The sequence below is a fragment of the Elephantulus edwardii genome, unplaced genomic scaffold (assembly GCF_000299155.1).
Source record: "Elephantulus edwardii isolate Elephantulus edwardi_28Jun2011 unplaced genomic scaffold, EleEdw1.0 scaffold00052, whole genome shotgun sequence".
In the NCBI taxonomy this organism is placed as follows: Eukaryota; Metazoa; Chordata; class Mammalia; order Macroscelidea; family Macroscelididae; genus Elephantulus; species Elephantulus edwardii.
In genome coordinates this window covers 7,146,561-7,166,690 of record NW_006399802.1, presented here as the reverse complement: position 1 = coordinate 7,166,690, position 20,130 = coordinate 7,146,561, and the positions used below count along the sequence as shown (strand labels likewise).

The window sequence follows — 20,130 nt, the reverse complement described above, 5'->3', positions numbered from 1 at the left end:
TCTCATCCACAACTGCCCCCCTTCACCTACTTACAGCTCTCAATCAAGGCCAAAAACCTACTCAATTCCTCTGAGCTATCTCAGACACACTTCATATTTAAAAGGTACACAGTGAGCATAAATTGTAAAAGGTAAGTCATTTTGGGGAAATTAGGTAAAGTGATCACCTGTAAGGATGCCAAACATACTCTGTTTACCAGATTTCAGTTCTAAGTTACATCAGAGAGAAACACATCTGATCCTAGAATGATTTGGATCCGCAGCCAGCACAAACATTTCTGAGTCACAAGGCTTGCTCTGGTTTTCAAGTGACAAATGAATAGTTAAAAATTAGAGCCTCAAAATTGCAAGAAAAGTTACATCATCTTCTAGTATTTTCAATAAAATTGTCGTACTGAATTAGTATTAACAATGGGTCCTTGTGCAGAAGTTTTAGACTTTACCTACCACACACCTTACCTCAACATGGGCCTTTATAAGTCAGACTTGTCCCCATTTTTAAAAGGAAGCAATTAAATTTCAGAGAGGTTAAGAAAATGCTCAGGTCACACAGTAAATGACACAGTCAGGTTTCAAAATCAGGTGTTTTGATGGACATTTCAAATAATTTTACCTACATTTCATTGTTTCCAAATGATCTTTAGGTTCTCTTTCAATTAACAAAATATATGCTTATCTTTCTTATAATAATGGAACAATTTCTAATATTCCTATTTTAAAATGATTAACTTATTTTATATTTTTAATTTCATTTTATTTTATTTTGTTTTATTTTATTTTATTTTATTTTCTATTTTTAACTTTTTTCATTTTTGACCCAGAAAATTGCAATTTGACACACAAAACCTCCTTTAGATATAAAGTGTCATCCCATAAACTATACCAATTTCTTAAACTCAAAATTAGGAAACGTTCCAAATTCAGAGTCACCATCACCACAGGCCTCATTTCTCCCCTTTCATTGACAGATCTACACAATTCTGGGTCTCTCGGGAGCATGATAATCTAGTAGTAAAGGCACAGTTCAAACCCACCAGTACTGCTCCGTGAGAAAACGTTCGGCAATCTCCTTCCACACAATCTACTGCCTCTGAAAACCCGCTTGGAGGGCCAGCTATGGATCAGTTCCGACTCAACAGTACACAGTAACAACTACAGAGCCATTTACAGTTTTAGACATCCTCTCGTTTTCCTGCGTGCTGGACTCTAATTGTTATTGGTTCCTTGGACCCACCTGTCCAACATACATTTTTCTTTCCTCTTATTCACTTAATAAATTTTAACGGATAGACTGTAACTGCATCTATATATAATGTGCCTGATGTTCTTATGGGTGTTGGAAATATAACAAAGAACAAAATGTTCCTCCTCTTGTGATGCCTCCATTAGAAGACATGCCACAACTATATAAACAAATAAGCTTATGTTTGAAAAGGCAGGCAGTGATCAGTACTAATGAAGAAATGCAGGGCATAGTAAGGAGTTAAAGACAAATGGAGCGGCTAGTTCCGACAAGGGGGTCAGAGAAGGCCTGCCTGATGGCATCTGAATGATGCATGAGGTGGTCAGGGTCCCAAACAGATATGTGCTGAGCAGGCATTCTGGCAAGGCTATTACAGTGGCAAGAGCAAAGGCTCTGAAGGGAAAGGATGCTTGAAGTATCTGATGAATATCAAGGTTCCATTCTCTGCCCTGGCTCCCAAGGCCACAGTCAACCACAGCTCAGTTCCAGCTGGTTTCTCCTTCTGGTACTTCCACTATGGTCAATTACAAAATGAATGAATGGATCTCAGACAATGAAGGAAAAGGCTAGATGGCTTCTCATTAAGTGGGGTGAAAGGGGAGACTCAAGCACTGAGTAAGTGGATGAAACTCCTGCCAGCCCCCTCTCAGGTTCTACAATTCTTTGCAAACACATGCACGTGTATCTAAAGAGAATTAGACATAGAGAACACAATGAACCAACAGTGATTAATAACGTCTTCATGTTTCAGAACGGCATACATTTTCAATTCCCAGGCATTATTATGGAAATACAATAAATGCAGAGGATGAAAGTGGAGATTTATTTTTTAAAAAACAGAGGTTTGATATACTGTTCTCTCCATTTACCCATGTGTTACTACACTCCTGAACTCATAAAAGCGATTCAGAGGTCAACAAGGAGAGAAGGTGAATGTATTCCGGCAAAGACCTGGCAACGCTTTGGGGCTGCTAACATAATGAGTCATATTTTCAAAATTTTGGATTAAACCAAAAAAAGGTGGGAGGTTTAAATTTTCAGAAAGAAAATGTGACAACCCAGTATTTCAAATCTTAAACTGAAAGTTCTCAAGAATATATCACCTCTATGTCACGTGTACATAAGAAACAGTGAATGACAATAAGCCCACTGCTGCTGAGTCGACTGCAATTTCTGGTGACCCTCCATTGAGTTTTCATCTTTAGGAAGGTGACTGTCCATTTCACTCCTGCAGAGAAGCTGGTGGATCCAAACCACTGAGAGTAATCATCTTAATAAATGCTAATTCTCATTTCTTTAGTCTTTATTATGGTTAGGACTCATATTAAGGCAAATCTCTTGTCTTTTCCTCTTAAAAACTTATGCAAGACGGTTATGTTACTTCTATCTTACAGCTGACAGACTGGCCTGAGGTTACAAGGCAAGAGAATAGCTAGAACCCAGTTCCATTTGGCACGCAAGTCCACGATCCTAATCCACCACATGATCCTGCTTCCAGAACTGGGAAGGATAATTAGAGTAGCAATGAATCAGACTTTTACTTATGTTTCCATTACAGAAAGAGTTCTACAGTAATATAAGGAAGTCTGCAGGCTTTAATTAAAGTTGGCAGGTGAAATATATTTATTTTGGAACTCATCCCTTTAGGTTCAAGATGGCAAGAAGCTAAAGTGAAAAATAAATCTCTACTAATATGTTTCTAGAAAAACACCCACCCTAGGCAGAGGCCCAAGCAATGTTTTGTTCTGTTGTACATCAGGTTGTTAATGAGTTACCACACTTGATGGCCCCTAACAACATACAAGGTAACATGAGCACCATCTCATCTCAAAACTATGGTCATATTGTTGTATAAATGTCAGTCTAATGGGAGATCATAAAACCACAGAGGAAGAGAGGATGGAGGCCTGAAGGACTCTGAGTTGGTCAAGCCAGATGTGACACTGGGAAGGCAATCTTTGTAATAGCTTGTGAGTGGCATTTTACATACAGTATGGGTTTTTATTTTCTAAGTCTTGAGTGCTCCAGCCAGGAGGCTGTTGTGCGAACAGAATAAGAGAACACAACATGGTTTAAAATAGGAAGGGAGTGTGTCAGGACTGCATTCTCTCTCCATACCCATTCAATCTGTACGCTGAGCAAATTATTTGAGAAGCTGGACTCTATGAAGAACAATGTGGCATCAGGTTAAGAGGGAGATTCTTCAATAACCTGTTAGCAGGTGACACAATCTTGCTTTCTGAACGTGAGGAAGACTTCAAGCACTTGTTGTAAAAGATAAAAAATACAGCCTGCAATATGAACTGCATCTCAATGTCAAGAAAACAGAGGGAGCTCTGGAGGCCTAGTGGCAAAAAGCTGCACTGCAATCCCAGAGGTTCACAGTTTAAATCCACCAGATGCTCTGCTGGAGAAGGAGGGGCAATCTCCTCCTGTACCAGTCAGATTCTATTTGACAGCATACACACACACACACACACACACACACACACACACACACACAATTTTTAGAAAAAGAAAACAAAGATTCTTACCACTGGAGCTATAGGCACCGTCGTGACAGATGGGAGAAAAGACTGAAACTGTCAACAACTTCCTCTTACTTGGATCCACAATTAACACCCTTGGTACCAAGCAGTCAGAAAATCAGGAGACGTATTGCACTGGGATAGTGTGCAGTCAGGGATAGCTCCAAATTATTAAGGAGTAATGATGTCAATTTGAGGACTAAGGTAAGCCTGATTTAGGCCATAGTCTTTACAATCACTTGCTATGCATCTAAGAGCTGGACAATAGATAAAAATGACAGAAGAAGAATTGATGCCTTTGAGCTGTGGTGTTTGGAGAAGAGCACTGAACATCCCAGACTGTGAAAAGTACAAACAAATACACTTTGGAGAGGGTGTATCCAGAGTGTTCCTTGGAGGCAAAGATGATGAGGCGTCACCTCCCATACTTCAGGCAAGCTGCCAGGAGGGGCTATTCCTTGGAGAAGAACATGATGCTTGGAAAGGCAGAGGGTCAGCGAAGGAAAGGACGATCCTCTATCAGGTGGATTGACACAGTGGCTGTTGCAATGGGCTCTAATGTGTCTGGGAGTGTAAAGATGGCACAGGATAGGACAAGGTTCAGATCTGGTGTTCACAGGGTCACTATGGGTCATACTCAACTCAACAGCACCTAATAACAGCAATATGGGGTTTGATTTTCTAAGACTTGAATGTTCAAGTTAGTGCTTGAGAAGTGAACTCCCTGTGTCTCTCTTCCTGATTTGGGGGTAATTTCTTTTGCAGTGGAGTATCATTAAATTAGGTCCAGATTAACAGGCTGTCATCCCTGCCTTGCCTGTAACTAGTTGTGTGGGACCCTGGACGAGTCACTTAACCTCTAGGGACCTGTATTTTCTCAAATGGAGTGATAAGACAATTAGAACAACTTGTTCTTCTCAGTAATGATGTGAATCAAGGAGAATCTATAGTTGCCAACATTTTGGAGTTGGAATTTTAACTTAAGTTCCTTCATCATTATCTTCTTCGACAGACTAAAAACTGGTTACCATCAAGCCAGAACCGACTCCTGGAGAGAACCTCAGGTGTGTTTTCAGTGGCGTAAACCGCACAGGAGGAGACTGCTCATCTTTCTCCCACTGAGTGGCTGGGGAATTCAAACCGCCTGACTTTGGGTGGGCTGCATAAATCCTTACCCATTAGGCCACCAAAACTCTCTGATAGAGCACAAGCCCTTGGAAAACCACCTGGTGGAATAGATAGCTCCTAGAAGCAGCTCAGAGAGTATGTGTTCACGGACTACATCTACAAAATCTCCCTGAGGGCAGCTCACCAAAAGAGCCCGAGGCGCATCACCTGAGCCCCGCTCTAGGACAGAAAGCAGTCTTCCCTTCTTCTCATCACTCACTCAGTGTTGAGTCGACTCTGACTTACATCACCTCTCCTTCAGGTTTCCACGGCTGGGAATCACAACAGGAGACTCCCTATCTTCCCCCCTTAGAGCTGCTGATGGATTCAAATCACAGGAGAGGATCTGATGGTGATGCCTTTGAGTCAGCAGAGAACTACGGACGATGGAGTATGCCACCCACCTTCCCCTCTCCTGTCCAAACAATGGTAATATTTACTTAAAAAATATTTACTGAGTTAGAATTACCTTTAAAACATTATTTAAAAAAAAACAAAAACAAAAAAACAACAACATTATTTTACAACTTACTTTTAGTGACACTTTCTAAAGAAAGCCGTTTCTTCATCTAAAAAAACCCGTCTAGTATTGTAACTTAAATTATAAAATAGCATGGTAAACATAACCCTAATTTTTTTTTTAAAAAGGAATACATGGAATGTTCATGAAGCAAAAGAGCTGGAGGAACACTGCCAGTAACCAGTTGTCATAAAGCTGGTCTCGCTCCTGGTAACTTCACGTGTGCCAGAGAGGAACCCGTGTGCTCCATGGGGTTTTCAACGGCAGATGTTTACGAAGTAGATCACACAGAAATATAAAACCCAAAACAAACAACTGCCAGCTCTGAGTTATAGCGATGCTTTGGAAACATACACCAAGTCACTAGCGGTGGTTTCTGAGAAAAGAGATGGAGTAGTAACATCCGCCAAGTCCCTCATTTACTACTTACATCTACATCTTGTGTGTGTGTGTGTGTGTGTGTGTGTGTGTGTGTGTGTGTGTACCGTCAAATCGGATCTGACTGGTATAGGAGGAGATTGTCCCTCCTTCCCCGGCAGAGCATCTGGTAGATTTGAACCGTGCGCCTCTGGGATTGCAGTGCAGCTTCTTGCCACTAGGCCACCAGAGCTCCCCTTATATCTACATCTTGTATATCACTGGAGCAAAGACAGAAATCCGTGGCAGTGCGCACGGTTAAGCACTTGACCGCTACTTGCAGGACTGGCAACTGACACCCACCCAAAAGCACTTCAGAAGGAAGGTCTAGTGATCTGTTTCCAAAGGCCAGCCTTTGAAAACACTGTGGCGCGCGGGTCTGAAACACATCAGTCAGAAGTCACTTGATTGCAAGAGGTTTGGTTTGGTTTGGTAATTATTGCTTTAATTTGTTAAAAAAAAACACACCAACAAACCTGCTACAACACACTAAATGTTCCATACTGGCCCAGCCAGGAATTGTTTGTGTATATGTCAGCTATGTAAAAATACTAAACAAAAAAAAAATTTCTCTAATCTAGAGGAGAGAGAGAGAAAGAAGGATAGGGAGAGGGAGAGGGACAGGGGTAGGGGAGGGGGAGGGGGAGAGAGAGAGAGATGACGTTGTCTCCTGTTACTACAAGTGTGAATGAAAAGGTCTTGCTGTTTCTGTTTTTTCTCCAGCTTCTGTGGCTCCCAGGAGAGCAGGCACTGGGCTGATTAAGAGCATCTGCACTTGTGGGTTTGCCTGGAAGCGATGGTTAAGAGCGGCTGAAGACGGGAGTCACGACAACGCATGCTCCGCTGGTAGAGCCGCTGAGCTGAGCAGCATTACTTTCAGCTTGATTTCATTCCCGGTTAATTATCTCTGATTCCACTTGATTATGTATTTCATTGAATTTAAAATGTTATATGTTATGGGGGGGGGAGTTCACTGTTCATGAGACTCTCAGAAACATCAATGAAAAGAGCACCGGAAAAAACCACTGCTGGTCAACCCTACAAATTCCTAACCCCTCACTGGGGCAGACTTGCTGCAGTGAAGATGGTCCTCTTTTCTCCACTGTACGTCTGTAAGCATTGCTAAAACACTTAATGCCACAATACCCAAAGAAAAGCCATTTCTAATGTAATGGAGGCAATATAAAACATGGAGACGTAAAAATATATGACATTCACACAGAGATAGTTATTTCCTGTGCGAATGCATCTGTGCTTTCTGTTGATGAATGGGAAGAAGACAAATGTCCTCTGTAAGGATGGAGTAGAAGAATAGAGCAGAGCTCGTTGCCGACTTCACACTCGGTTAACCCAGACAAGCTGACGAAACCCAGCAACTAAGATTTTGTAGGTGGTGGGAAGATTAGAGGCCAATCTGAAACCCTAAGCCTCGGACAGGAAGATAGAGGAAGACGGACAGATAGATAGACAGGAAGATCACAGAATTAGACGAGTGGGTTTGACTCTTCCTACAGGTCTTGAAGCATCACAATTGGCAGCTGAGAAAACCAAATCTCAAGAAGGCGACTTAGCTTAGCCATTCTCTTAGGGTGCTCAAGAGATTCAGCTTCTCACTCATTCTTTCTGCCATCAGGCAGAAGTAGCTCAGAGCTGACCTTCCACAGCTATCAAGTGCATGGGAAGAGACTGCCCATCTTTCTCCCACAAGGAACTTTGGGAAGTCTGGTATGGCTGGAACATAGAGTTCTTTAACATGTCGTGACCCACAGCAACCCTTATGAATAACAGCTGGAAATTCTACTCCTTCCTGCACCACCCTCACAAGCCACGCCATGCTCAAGCCCACTACAGCAGTCTCTGTGTTAATCCACCATTCTGAGGATCTTCCTCTCTTTACTGACCCTCTACTGAAAGCCACTGGCTCTCTACAATGGTACATTGAACTAGGTTGTTGTTGATGTTGCTGCTGTTTGTATACCACTGAGCTGGAACCGACCCACAGCTGACTATTCAGTGGAGTTTTCAAAGGCAGTTAATCTAACAGGAAGAGATTTGCCCATCCTTCATCCACAGAGCAGCTGGTGGTTATGAAGTGAGTGTCTTCAGAACCTCAACAGTGCAGCTTCTTACCACTAGGCCACCAGAGCTCCAGGCTGAACCATAAATTTTTGTTTGCAGAACTAAATTCTGGTCCCTGCCCTACTATCAACTAGCTAGACCGTCAGGCTTCCATTTCTCCTAGGATTCTAATTTCGAATCTGCCACAGCTTTTTTTCATTAGAAAACCAGGCACTTAACTTCCTAAAGAATGCTGAGAACCTCACATCTACGGTATTTAGAGTTCACACCCTTCAGTATCAAAGGGGTGCTGTAATTAACGCACAAAGTCATTTCCTTGAAAACAAGTTGCTAAGCAGCTATGTTCCTTTGTATGATGTCTATGAGCCTGAAAAGACAAGGGCCAGCCTAAAGGCAAGCAGAAACAAGTGTCTTCCCCATAAAGTGGGCAAACAGGTGAATGATCTTGGCAGATACCTCCAACATTGCTGTCAGCCATTTAGGCTTATGATAAATGAGCTTGTCCCCAGCCGTATTAGTGCCCACTTACTTAATTCCTGCACTTCAGAGAATAATCTGTGAACAACAACAACAACAAAAATTTAAATGAAAGACAAAGCAGAGTCCTGAGCATAAAGCCTGTATGCTTTTGGCTTCACTGCTGTCACACATAATAGTAGCTACCATTAACACGTTGCCACACACTTTTAAAATTGACGGCCATGCTTAGAAACACATTTGCCGTCATTTGCGTTAATTTAAAGAGCACTTCTCTGTGCCAAGATAAACAAATATTAACTGATCCAGCAATCCTAGGTTAGGAGTTCTACTACTTAGCTCCATTAAAAGAGCAGCAATAATCTGAAGTACAGAAAAGTGGGCATGTGCCTCACACTCTTGGTTGGCAAAGGAGCAGAGGTGAGATTCAAAAGCAGCCAGTCTAACTCCAGAGTCCACTGTCTGCCAGTCACAAGAAAAGAAGCATCACTGAGGCACTGTTCACAGAGGCTCCTCACATTGTCCAGGATGCTCAAGGACAGGAACTCTCTTCCTGGGCTTCAGAAACACCTTCGTCACTTCCCCATGAAAAGCAAAGCATACCTGTGTGTACCTGCAACCCATCTTTCTGTATTATGAGAAAGAGGCACCCTTTCCCTCTAGGTCCCCTTTCCTGCCCTAGTTCCCCACACTCTGCTGTTCTCCTCAGACACGAGCTTTCTCCATGAGCTCTCCTTAATAACAACTGCGCTTGATGCTCTGCTCACCACACCTCCTCCCGACAGGCCCATAACTCTTCCAACAGCCAGACTTCAAAAATGACGGATAGGTACACACTGCCTGGATCTTATTACGTCCCATTCCCCACTGAATTCCCAGAAATACAGCTTCTGAACCCACCATTGTTCTACAATTGCGTCTTAATGGTCATCAGCGCTCTCCTGTCGTTCTTTCAAGTCCCTGCCTTCAGTCTTTTCAAACCACACTTTCAATCACCCTAGTAATTTACCCAGTTGATAATGGAGTCGATGTTTGTGGGGTTAAGAGCAGAGGCTCTGACACCAGACTCAACCACTTACTGGCTTGATAATCTTGAACAAGCCACGGAGCCTCTCTGCTCAGTCACCCTTTTCTACAAAGAAGAGAAGGGAGTCACGGGTATGGTGGGGATTAAAGAAGATGCCACGCGGAGGTGCTCACACAGGGCGCGACCCACTGGTAGGGATGCTATTAGGACGTCTGACCAACCTTTCACATAATTCTCTTAGGCTTCTGCTTCATGCTGGGTCCTCTTGTCATTTCTGATGATTTGTTTCGCCACTAGTACTTATTCCTTAATCCCTAAATCTGGTGGAATGCTGAGATTTCGTATTTTACTCTAGTCTCCTCCTCTTTATTCTTTCCCTTAAGAATAAACAACAGCATCCAGCCTTTACTGAGAAACGTCGACACGTTGGGATCTGCAGTATGTACTCAGGTTTTTTCAGTATCGCTTCTTATTTTATTCCCCACAACCATCATACATCATGGAGCCATTTGACCACGGCGCTACTGAGGAATTTCATTTCCCTTCAGCTGGGTGCCAGTTAGTTGCCTATGACTCATCAAGACCCTATAAGCAACAGATCTGGGCCTGGCCCTATCATGCTCCAGCTTCACAGCCCGGTATCTCCCAGACCACTGTCGCAGTCACTGAGTCAGTCCATCTCATGGAAGGTCTTCTTCTTTCTTGGACTCTCCACCTTTCCTGGAAATAAGTCCTTTTCCAAACTTTGGTCCCTTCCTGATACCAGACCCAAAGTATGTGAGATGAAGTTTCACCATCTTTGCTTCTAAGAATCACCATGGTTACACTTCCTCCAAGACAGACTTACTTGTTTCTTTGGCAGTCTGTGAGATATACAGACATGGATGGATGGATAGACGGAAGGACAGACGGACGGATAGGCACATGCATGTTCGAGGGCGACACGCACATACACACACTCTTTGATGGCTTAGAGCTAAGGAGTTGCACTGAAAATCTAAAGGCACCTGGTTCCCATTCACCACCTGCTCGTTGGGAGAAAGATGGATAATTTCCTCCTGTGCCATTTACAGCCTCTGAAAACCCACTGGAGTGTCAGATATGAGTCAGTTCTGACTCTACAGCACATACAGCAGCTTTCAGAGCTATCGTGCACAGGGTCACTATGATTTATAGTTGACTCGACAGTATAACGATATCATCAACCCTGAGTGGTAATTCTCTCTTCTCTCTGCCCTATCCCTGAGAGCTACTTGTTCCTCTTCCTTTATCCCTCGTTGTTATCATTCTTCTGTCAGAGTCGACTAGGATTCATAGCAACCTTATGCACAATAGCTCTGAAATCTGCTCTATCCTGGGCCAATCTCACTGTCTCTGACACACCTTCCCTCATAACCCCAGTTATTGTGTCAATACACCCCCTGCAGTAAATCTAAAAACAAATTCCGACTTCCCACCCTCCCCATTCTAAATTGCTGGGATTTTAAGATTTGAGCTCAGTCCTCTTGGGATCGGTTCACTGTGTGGCCTGATTCCCGGGGCTTCACTAATGCTCACTGGAGTCTGGGTGGTCCAGCCCTGATGCCAACGATGGAAATGCAGGGATTACCTACTGGAAAATCTGGTTACAAAAAGAAAGAATGCTAGAAACTCCTTAACTGAGACCCTCTGACTTGCAAACACCCTGGCCCAGATCATTTAAAAAGTCTCAGTCAAGTGCAACTGGCTCAATCAGGAAGTTTTGACAAGTGAAGGAGCAAAGAAAGAGAGGCTCCTATTTACCCTCAGCCTACCATGTCTCAGGATCTGGTCTAAATATGCTGCTTCCAAGATGAGCGAACACTTCCAAGATGATATCATTGTTTAAATGTATAAAAATGCGATGTGACCATTTTTATTTCTGTTTAGCATTTCAGAGGACAATTCTCTGTTGTAGAAGCAGCTAAGAAATTGTGTTCTTGCTTTCTGTGTGTTCTTCTCAGATGATTTTTGTTACTGACCTCCCAAAGAATAGCAACCTTAGAGAAACAGAAGTCATAATCTGGCTTTGACTAGTCTGATGAAAGAAGCCCAGGTGGTGTAGGGTTAAAATGACTGGATGCAAGCCTAAGGGTGGGCAGTTCCAATCCCCCAGCTGCTCCATTGAAAGATATGACATCTGCTTCCATAAAGATTTATAGCTGTGGAAATCCTACGAGGCAGTTGTACTCTCTTCTACAAGGTCATTTTCATTCCGAATCTTCTTGAGAGGAATGGGTTTGGTTTTGTTGTTGTTTGTTTTATTCTAATGCATAGAGTGCTTGAGGTAGTCCGCAGCTACTGAATGAAAAGTAGGAAGTTTGACTCCACCAAGAGGAATCTCAGGTGGCCTAGTGGCAAGAAGCTGAGCTGCAATCCTGATGGCATGTGGTTCGAATCCACCAGCTGCTCTTCAGGAGGATGGGCAATCTCCTCCTATGCAATTACTGCCTCTAGAAAACTGCCAGAGGGTCAGAGAGAGGTCCGTCCAACTCAAAGGTTCACAATAACAAGACCACAAATCTATTTCTGAAAATCCAACCCCAGAAAATCCTACTGAACACAGTTTTACTCTAACACACAGAGTCTTCGTCAATGGAGTCCCCTCAATGGGCAACTGGGAGATAATGCAGGGATCCAGAACACATGATGAGGCTTCCCACGTATCTATTTAATCATTATGTCACAAAGATTCCTTGAGTTCCTCCTGTGTACATAACCTGTGCTTTATATCACATCGGTGGAAAGAGAAGGCTCAAGATGGACTGTGGATACGCATCCTCACAGTGCAGGGAGGCTAGGGACACAGGTATTAATGGGAAAGGATGGGGCAGCATGGGAGCGCAAGGAGAGCATCCACTCTAATTTCTTTTTCTCACTTGTCTCTCAAATGTATCTCCTTCTCTCAACCCCACAGCCGCCACCCTCATCATTTCACACTTACGCTCCACAATTAGATCCCAGCCTCCACAATTAGATCCCAGCCTCCAGTCGTACCACCTCCAATTTACCTTCCAAGCTGTGGTCCGAGTCCTCTTTCTCTTTTGCAAGTCTGATCATATCTCAAAGTCAAGCTTTCTCATTCCTTGCTTTTAAGATAATCATTAAGCTATTCTTCATGGGGTGTTTCCTTTCATACTTGACCCTCGCTTTTCTCTCAGGCATGAAGGTTCACTACTTCCAGGGGCTAAGAATCCACATCTCCAGCTACGGCCAGAAGAATCCCTTTTGGCTCTCACACAGTTCTCGTGTCCCAGAAAGTCTTTTTCCTCTTGTCATTCAAGACTCACCTGATAGCACCTTCTCCAAACACTGTCTCAAAGATCGTCAGCTTTGAGTGCACTTGTGCTTCCACAGCACTGTGTAGGTATCCCGAACCACCACCTTGCATTGTTTGTTAATGAGCTTTGCCCTCCACCACTCTGGGGGCCCAGTGGTGCTGAGCACAGCCCAGATGTGTTGCTTAGCCCGTAATCACATGCACTCTAGCATCTAGCGAGGGACTGCTATCGCTCACCTATCGCAGCATGGATTTGCACATATTTACTACCCTGGAATGACCCTTCCTCTCGTCCATACTTGCCAAGATAATGCTCATTTTTCAAAAAGTCTCTAAAAGATCACTTACTCAAGTCCCCCAGAGGGATACAAAATATCACTTACGTGGCATCTGGATGACACTACAATTCACAACTCATCAGATAATTTCTTGTACTGTGATGGCTTATATGTTGCTGTGATTCTAGAAACTAACCCAGAATCTGGTGTTTCAAAGACAAGAAAGGTTAACCATAGTGGACAAGTTTCAGTAGAACATCTAGATGAGGAAAATCTAGCAAAAAAAAGAAACCCATTCTGAAAAACATACAAACAGCAGTGGAACACTCACTGTCTTCCACAGTGTCAAAATATGAGGCACAGGTTGGAAGACACTAAATTATGACTGGAAAGAGATGCGCCTTCTCAAAGCACATGACCTTAATCATGTGAGTGAAATAAAGTTTTCAAGATCTTCATTTGCTGGCATGGCATGACTCAAAATGAAGGGGAAAATATACAGACATCCATTAATAATTGATACACAGAATGTACAAAGTATAAATCTAGAAACAGTGTAAGTCATCAAACATCTTGGAATGATATCCTAGGGATTAATGAGTGAAATTAACTGAAACTGGGAAAGTATAAGGTCTTCTATGACAGCAATGACAAACTGAACAGGAGGAGAGTATCAGTCATTCTGGGTGGAAAAAAGAAATTCCAGATCTATTCTGAAGTACAACGTTCTCAATTATAGGACAATATATATCTAAACAGAAGATTAAGTCAACTATTATTCAAATTTACACACAAACTATCAATGCCAATAACAAAGTAACTGAGGGGTTTTACCAACTTTCATGAGATGGGCTGACATAGTGATTGCAACAATGAGATCAAATGTGTCAGAGACGATGAGGATGACATAGGATAGGACAGGGTTCAGGTCAGTCATTCATAGATTCACCATCAGTTGCATATGACTCAACAGCACCTAACAGCAACAGTTACAAATTGGTCAAGCCCGCAATCAAGTTGTACCAATAATTACTGGTGATTCAAATGCTAATGCTGGAAAGAAGGATCAGTATTTGGAAAGCATGGTCTAAATTATTAAAACGATGACTGAGATTGCAACATATAATTCTGCAAGGCCAACAACCTATTTACTGAAAACACCTTCTTCAAACAACATAAACTGTGACTATACAAATGGACCCTGACAGATGGAATACACAGGAATAAAATAAACCACATCGATAGAAAGAGAAAGTGGAGAAACTCAGTAGTATCAGCCAGAATAAGATGTAGGGCCATCTGCAGAATAGACTGCTATTCCCTTAGATACGAGTTCAAGTGAAGCTGAAGAAATTAAAATAAACCCATAAGAGCCAAATCTAAACCTTACATGGATTTAGAAACCATCTGTGTGAGATATTTGACACACTGAACACTAATGGCCAAAGAAAGACAAGTTATAGGGGGATGACATCAACGTTATTATACATAAAGCAAGCAAAAGGTCATTTGAAAAACAATGTATACAACCTTTCTAAGATGGAAAAGAAAATAGGGCCAAATTGGATGTGAGGTGAGACACAGAAATTTCCTTTTGAGCATAAAGAAGCTAAAACAAATGGAAGAAATGAAGTAAAATAGCTGAATAGATGATTTCAAGTGGTAGCCTGACAAACAGTATAAAGCACAGTAAGGAAATGTGCAAAGAAATGGAATTAGAAAATCAAAAGGCAACAACACACTCAAACCTTTCTAAAGCTTAAAGAATAAAAATGCTATAGGAAAAATAACAGCTGATGCAGAAAGCATAAAAAGACGACGGAAAAAATATACAGGCACTACACCAAAAAGAATGAGTCAACGGTCAACCATTTCAGAGGATTCTATATGTTCAAGAAGTGATGTAAGACATCCAGGCTACACTGAAGGCACTGGCAATATATTGATGGTGTAACAACTGAGATGTTTCAAACAAGAGATGCATCCCTGGAAACACTCATTCATCTCATACCAAGAAATCTGGAAGATAGTTACCAGGCAAACCGACTGTAAAAAGATCCAGACCTGATCTCATTCCAAAGGAAGTCAATCCTACAGAGTTTGGAAATTATCAAACTATCATTGCTATCACATGCAAGTAAAAGTTTGCTGAAGATATTTCAAAAAGGTCACAGTATTATATGAACAGAAAGCTGATAAAAATTCAAGGCAGACTCAGAAGAGAATTTGGAGAGAGATATCATTGCTGATGGCAGATGGAACTTAGCTTAAAGGCAGAATATAAGAATGAATCTATGCCGGGCTTTATCAATTATGCAAAGCCATTCAACTGTATGGGTCATAACAAAGTCTGGATAACACTATGAAGAACGAAAATTCCAGAATACTTAACTGCTCTTACAGAACCTTAACACAGACCCAAAGGCAATCATTCAAACAGAGCAAGGGCAGACTGTATGCTTTAATATGAGAAAAGCTACATTAGCACATTTATTCAATCTGTCTGGTGAGCAAATATTCCAAGAAACTAGACTACAGGAAGAATGATTTTGTATCAGAATTTACATTAACCAACTGTCATTTGTGGATAACCTTGCTTGCTGAAAATGGAAGAATTATCAAAGCACTTACTGATGAAGAAGATCAAAGACTACAACCTGCAAAATGGATTATTACCACAGCACAATAGAAACACAAGTCCTCACAACTGGACCAGTAAACATCATTACAACAAACGGAGAAAAGACTGGAGTTGTCAAGGATTCCATTTCACTGACTTGCACAGTCAAACTTAGGCGATCAGCAGTGAAGAAAGCAAACGACGCACTGCACTGGGCGCATATGCTGCCAAAGACCCCTTTACAGCATTAAAAAGCAAAAATGTCATCTGAGGCCCAACATGCCTGGCCTAAGTCATGATATTTTCAATCACTCCATATGCAGGTGATACAAGGACAAAGAATACAGAAAAGAATAACTAATGACTTTGAATTATGGTGTTGATAAAGAATATTACCTATGCCATGGACTGCCGGCAGAGCAAACAAATCTTTGAAGAAATACAGTCAGAATGCTCCTTCAGAGAGAGTTTAGGGAGCCTCCACCTCACATACTCCCAACATGCTATCTAGAGGGGTTAATTCCTAGAGAAAGAAATTGTGCTTCATGACACAGAGGGTCGGTGAGAAAAGGAAGCTCCTCAATAGGAGAGACTGGCACAGTACCTTCAACAATGAGCTCAAACAGCAATAATTGTGAGGTGGACACAGGACCAACCAGGTGGCTGGTCATTCTACTGTATACAAAGTCATTATCAGCTCTAACCAACTTGACAACACCTCACAAAAGAATCAGAATCCTTTCTCAAACTGCATCATAGTTAAATGCCTAGTTTTCCCCTCCTGAAGGCTTGAGTCATTTTTATCTTCCTTGTGCTTTTTCTCCAGACTCCCAGACATAATACATGCTGATGCATGCTTTCAGAATTTCGAGGCAATCAAAATTGGGGGTGGGAGGATAGAGTGCATAGAGCTCACAATCTATACAGTATAAAAATTTGCTACTCTGATTCTATCAAGTGTATCAATCTAGTGTTTACACTAGGTGGTAAACCTATTAAAGGCCAGAACTATATGTGCATGACTCCCATAGCTAGATATTAGATGTTGTTTACCACTGACTTGAAACTGACCCATAGCGGACCCTCCAGCAGGTTTTCAGAGGCAGGTAATTGCATGAAAGATTGCCCATCTTTCTCCTGTAAAAGATATATTGGACAGGTGGCCAATAAACCCTTGCAAATAGAATATTAAAATGAATTAAACTTGCAGATGAATAAAAAGAAGCCCTGGTGACATTTAAGTGTTGGAGTTCTCAACAAAAGGTCAGTAGTTCAAACCCACGAGTTGCTCTTGGAGAGGAAGATAAAGCAATCTGCTCCTATTAAGATTTACAACTCACAGCCTTGGAAACCCCAGGGAAAGTCACCACTCATTGGAGCTGACTCCAGGATAAGCAAGTTTAGCGTGTTAGTACGCACAGGTTCGCTCATTCACAGTCATCGAGTCAATTCTGACACATCACGCTCCTCCCCCCAGCAGGTTTCCCAGGCTATAAATCTTAATGCGAAGAGACTGCTCGTCTTCCCACCGCTGAGTCACCGGGGGTTTCCACCGGCCTAACGTTTGCAGCCGTGAGGTTAGCAGTGCAAGTCACTATGAGCCACACCACCACTTCTCCCTTTGCTAGTACCAAAAAGCATTAAATCACTAGTAATGATAGAAAATAAACCATCTATGAATGATTACACACAAAATGTCTTTGTACAAAACCCAAAATGATTTGTAACCTTTCACTGAAATGAAGAAAAAGAAATCTGTTTTTCTTGTCAAGTTTTGCAAACAAAGACATGAAAATGTTCACCGTGCAAAAAAAAAGGACACACATGCACAATTACTTTTAAACACCTTTTGTGTCAATTTCAGGAGTACTGGTAGTGCAGTCATTAAAGCAGTCAGCTACTATTCTCAAAGGTCTTTTCTCAAACTCACCAGCTGCTCTAGAGGAGAGAAGATGTGACAGTGGGCTCCCATAAAGACTAGAGCCCTACAAGGCAGGGCTATTCTGCCCTACAGGGTCCGAATGGGTCAGAACGGACGAGACAGCAAGGGATCTTTGTAGGATCTTTGGGTGTAAATTTAAACTTGAAATAATTTCTGGCAAGTTCTTTACTTCAATCAGTTTTTGGTGTGTTTTGGGGTTTTTTGCTTTTTTAAAAAGAGTTTATTTTACTGAATGCCTTTTTAAATATTGCATAAGCCATGCTGTTTTAATAATAGGTCCTGCCCCCACCTTGTTTAAACACCTTTGACTATGCTGAACGTCCTCAACTGACTCTGTCCATATTACACTTACTCCCATTTGTAAAGACTTCACAAAATGTTTCAGGGGAGAAGGGGAAGAACCCAACATCAAATAATATAGGTCCTCATCTTCAGGACTAGCAGAAAGATGGCTCTCTGTCATCTCAAAGTGAAACAAATGTCCTCTGGAGACTAGTTACGAATCCTTGAATGGAGTTACTGCCCCTGTCTGCTTTTGTCAGCATCTCATTGTTCTTTGGCTTCCCAGTACCCCAAATACTTTAATTACCAGCCCACCATTCCTGCCGCACAGGAAATCCAGAATTGCACCTGGCTGCCTACCCCAACTTCCAGGTACAAGCAGCCAAGAAAAAGAAACTTTGGCATACAGCACTTTCTAGACTTCAAAACGCAAACCCACTGCCGTTAAGCTGGAACTGCCTCACAGGTGACACTCCACTGGGCTTCTGAAGCTGTGGACTGGACGGGAGATGATCTATCTTACTCCAAAGGATCAGCTGAATCAGCTTGTAGATTCCTACTAACCGGAAGGCTCTATGCATCACGCCACCTGAGCTCCCCAGAACCTAAAAATAAGTTCTGGTTACATTTTCAGGAATAATCAAGACTTTGATGCTCCAGATGTCACATTCCAGACATTTTCAAACCTGAGTTTCACCAGTGGATGCACAGAAACTGCCAACCTTAGAAAGTGTGTTAGGCTGCATTCAGAGCAGACTGCTGAGTAAGTATCTTGCCACAGACTACCTCTCCCTGAATTGTGCTGCCAACCAAAGGCTCAGGGTTGGAATCCACCAATTGCTCTGAGGGCAAAAGATGGGCTACCTCTGATGCTATTTCCTTCCCGCTGGACGGTCAGTCCCGTGTCCCTTCTGACTTGATGGCCCTAGGAGTCATACTTCTAAATGGCCCTAGTGTGTTCCTCTTCCATCCTCCTTTGTCCCAATCCTGACTTGTCCTCACATACTGACCCTGGATCCACTATTTCAATCGGTCATTGTATTTCAGAACTGACTTTACTGGGCGCGCAAAGGCACTGCACTCTGATCTTGCCCTAAAAGGGCTAGTATTTTGGTGAATCTTTTTCTCTGGATCTTTTCCCTGGTCTCAAAAGACATTCAGCAAGGTACCCGTCTACTAGCTAGTTACCAGGCTGTACAGTTTCTCCAATGACTGAGATTTAAAGGGGAAAAAAGATTTTTCTACAAAGAAAAAGAATTAACCAAGCATCTTCCACACAGTCCTCATGTGTGTGTCATAAAACCCTCGTGCAAAAATAACGCCCGGGTTCTTCCTCTGGCAACGGCCACACAGCCCCAGCCCTGCTCTCTGCCTCAGTGGAGGGTGTGAGGCAGCACCTTTCCCAGGGGAGGAAAGATCCTGGCCCAGCGCTCCTAGCAGGTGATTATGGCAAGCCTTTCAATAACTCATCGTTCATCCCACCACCGACCTGAGCCTCACCCTGGGGTCTCTCGCACTGGCGCAGAATGAAAAAGCCGAAGGGTGCTTCTCCACGTGACACCCCCTTACAAGGGCTGGGGGACAGGAATGACAGGTGCCCAATTCCGGGCGGGGGGAGGGGCTGGGGATCAAGCAATGCTTGTGTCTGGGGGTAAGAAAGTCCAGCCCCTGCCCGGGTAGGAGGACTTGGCATCTGCTACCTGCAGGGCGCCCCAGCCCGCACGCCCATGCAGCCACGCGCGCCGGCTCCCATTGCAGCCCAGATTGCAGCCAGGAGGGTGGAACCGGATCAAGGGAACCTCCACGCCCCCTTTGTCTACACATTTCCAAAATGACAGGGGAGGAAAGTTTACAAGCAGGGAGGGGTTAGCTTTCTGCCAGGTCAATCTGACACCTCGCCAGTGGCGACCCTCCCTGGGATCGCCCCTAGCTGCCGCACAGCCCCTGCGCTGCGCTCCTCTGCTCCTTGAAACCCTCGAGCCGGCCTGGGGGAACCTGCCGCGCCGCCCAGCGCAGTCCCGGCTGCGGCCCGCGGGCTCCGGCGCCGCACTCACCTCCCGCCGTGGAGCGTTCTCCGTGCGCCCTCCTGGGTCGGCCGGCTCCGCGCAGCCGGGCGCCTTCAGGCAGCGGCTTGAGACGCGCTCCCCGGGCGCCGCTGCATTCCGCCTGCGTGGGAGAGCGAGCCGGCGAGAGCGCGGCACGGGCGCGAACGAGCGTGTGTGAGTGTGTACGCGTGTGTGTGAGCGTGTGCG

General features: G+C 43.4%; 1 protein-coding gene across 1 annotated transcript in view; it reads right to left on the bottom strand.

Moving 5' to 3' along the window:
- Nucleotides 1-20,122, bottom strand: part of LOC102859407 (lipid phosphate phosphatase-related protein type 1-like) — a 265,870-nt gene extending 245,748 nt beyond the window's left edge. The window contains exon 1 of the mRNA XM_006886885.1: nt 19,933-20,122. The gene's annotated coding sequence lies outside the window, so the exon portion shown is untranslated. The remainder of the gene's footprint in view (nt 1-19,932) is intronic.
- Between the last annotated feature and the right edge of the window lie 8 nt (nt 20,123-20,130).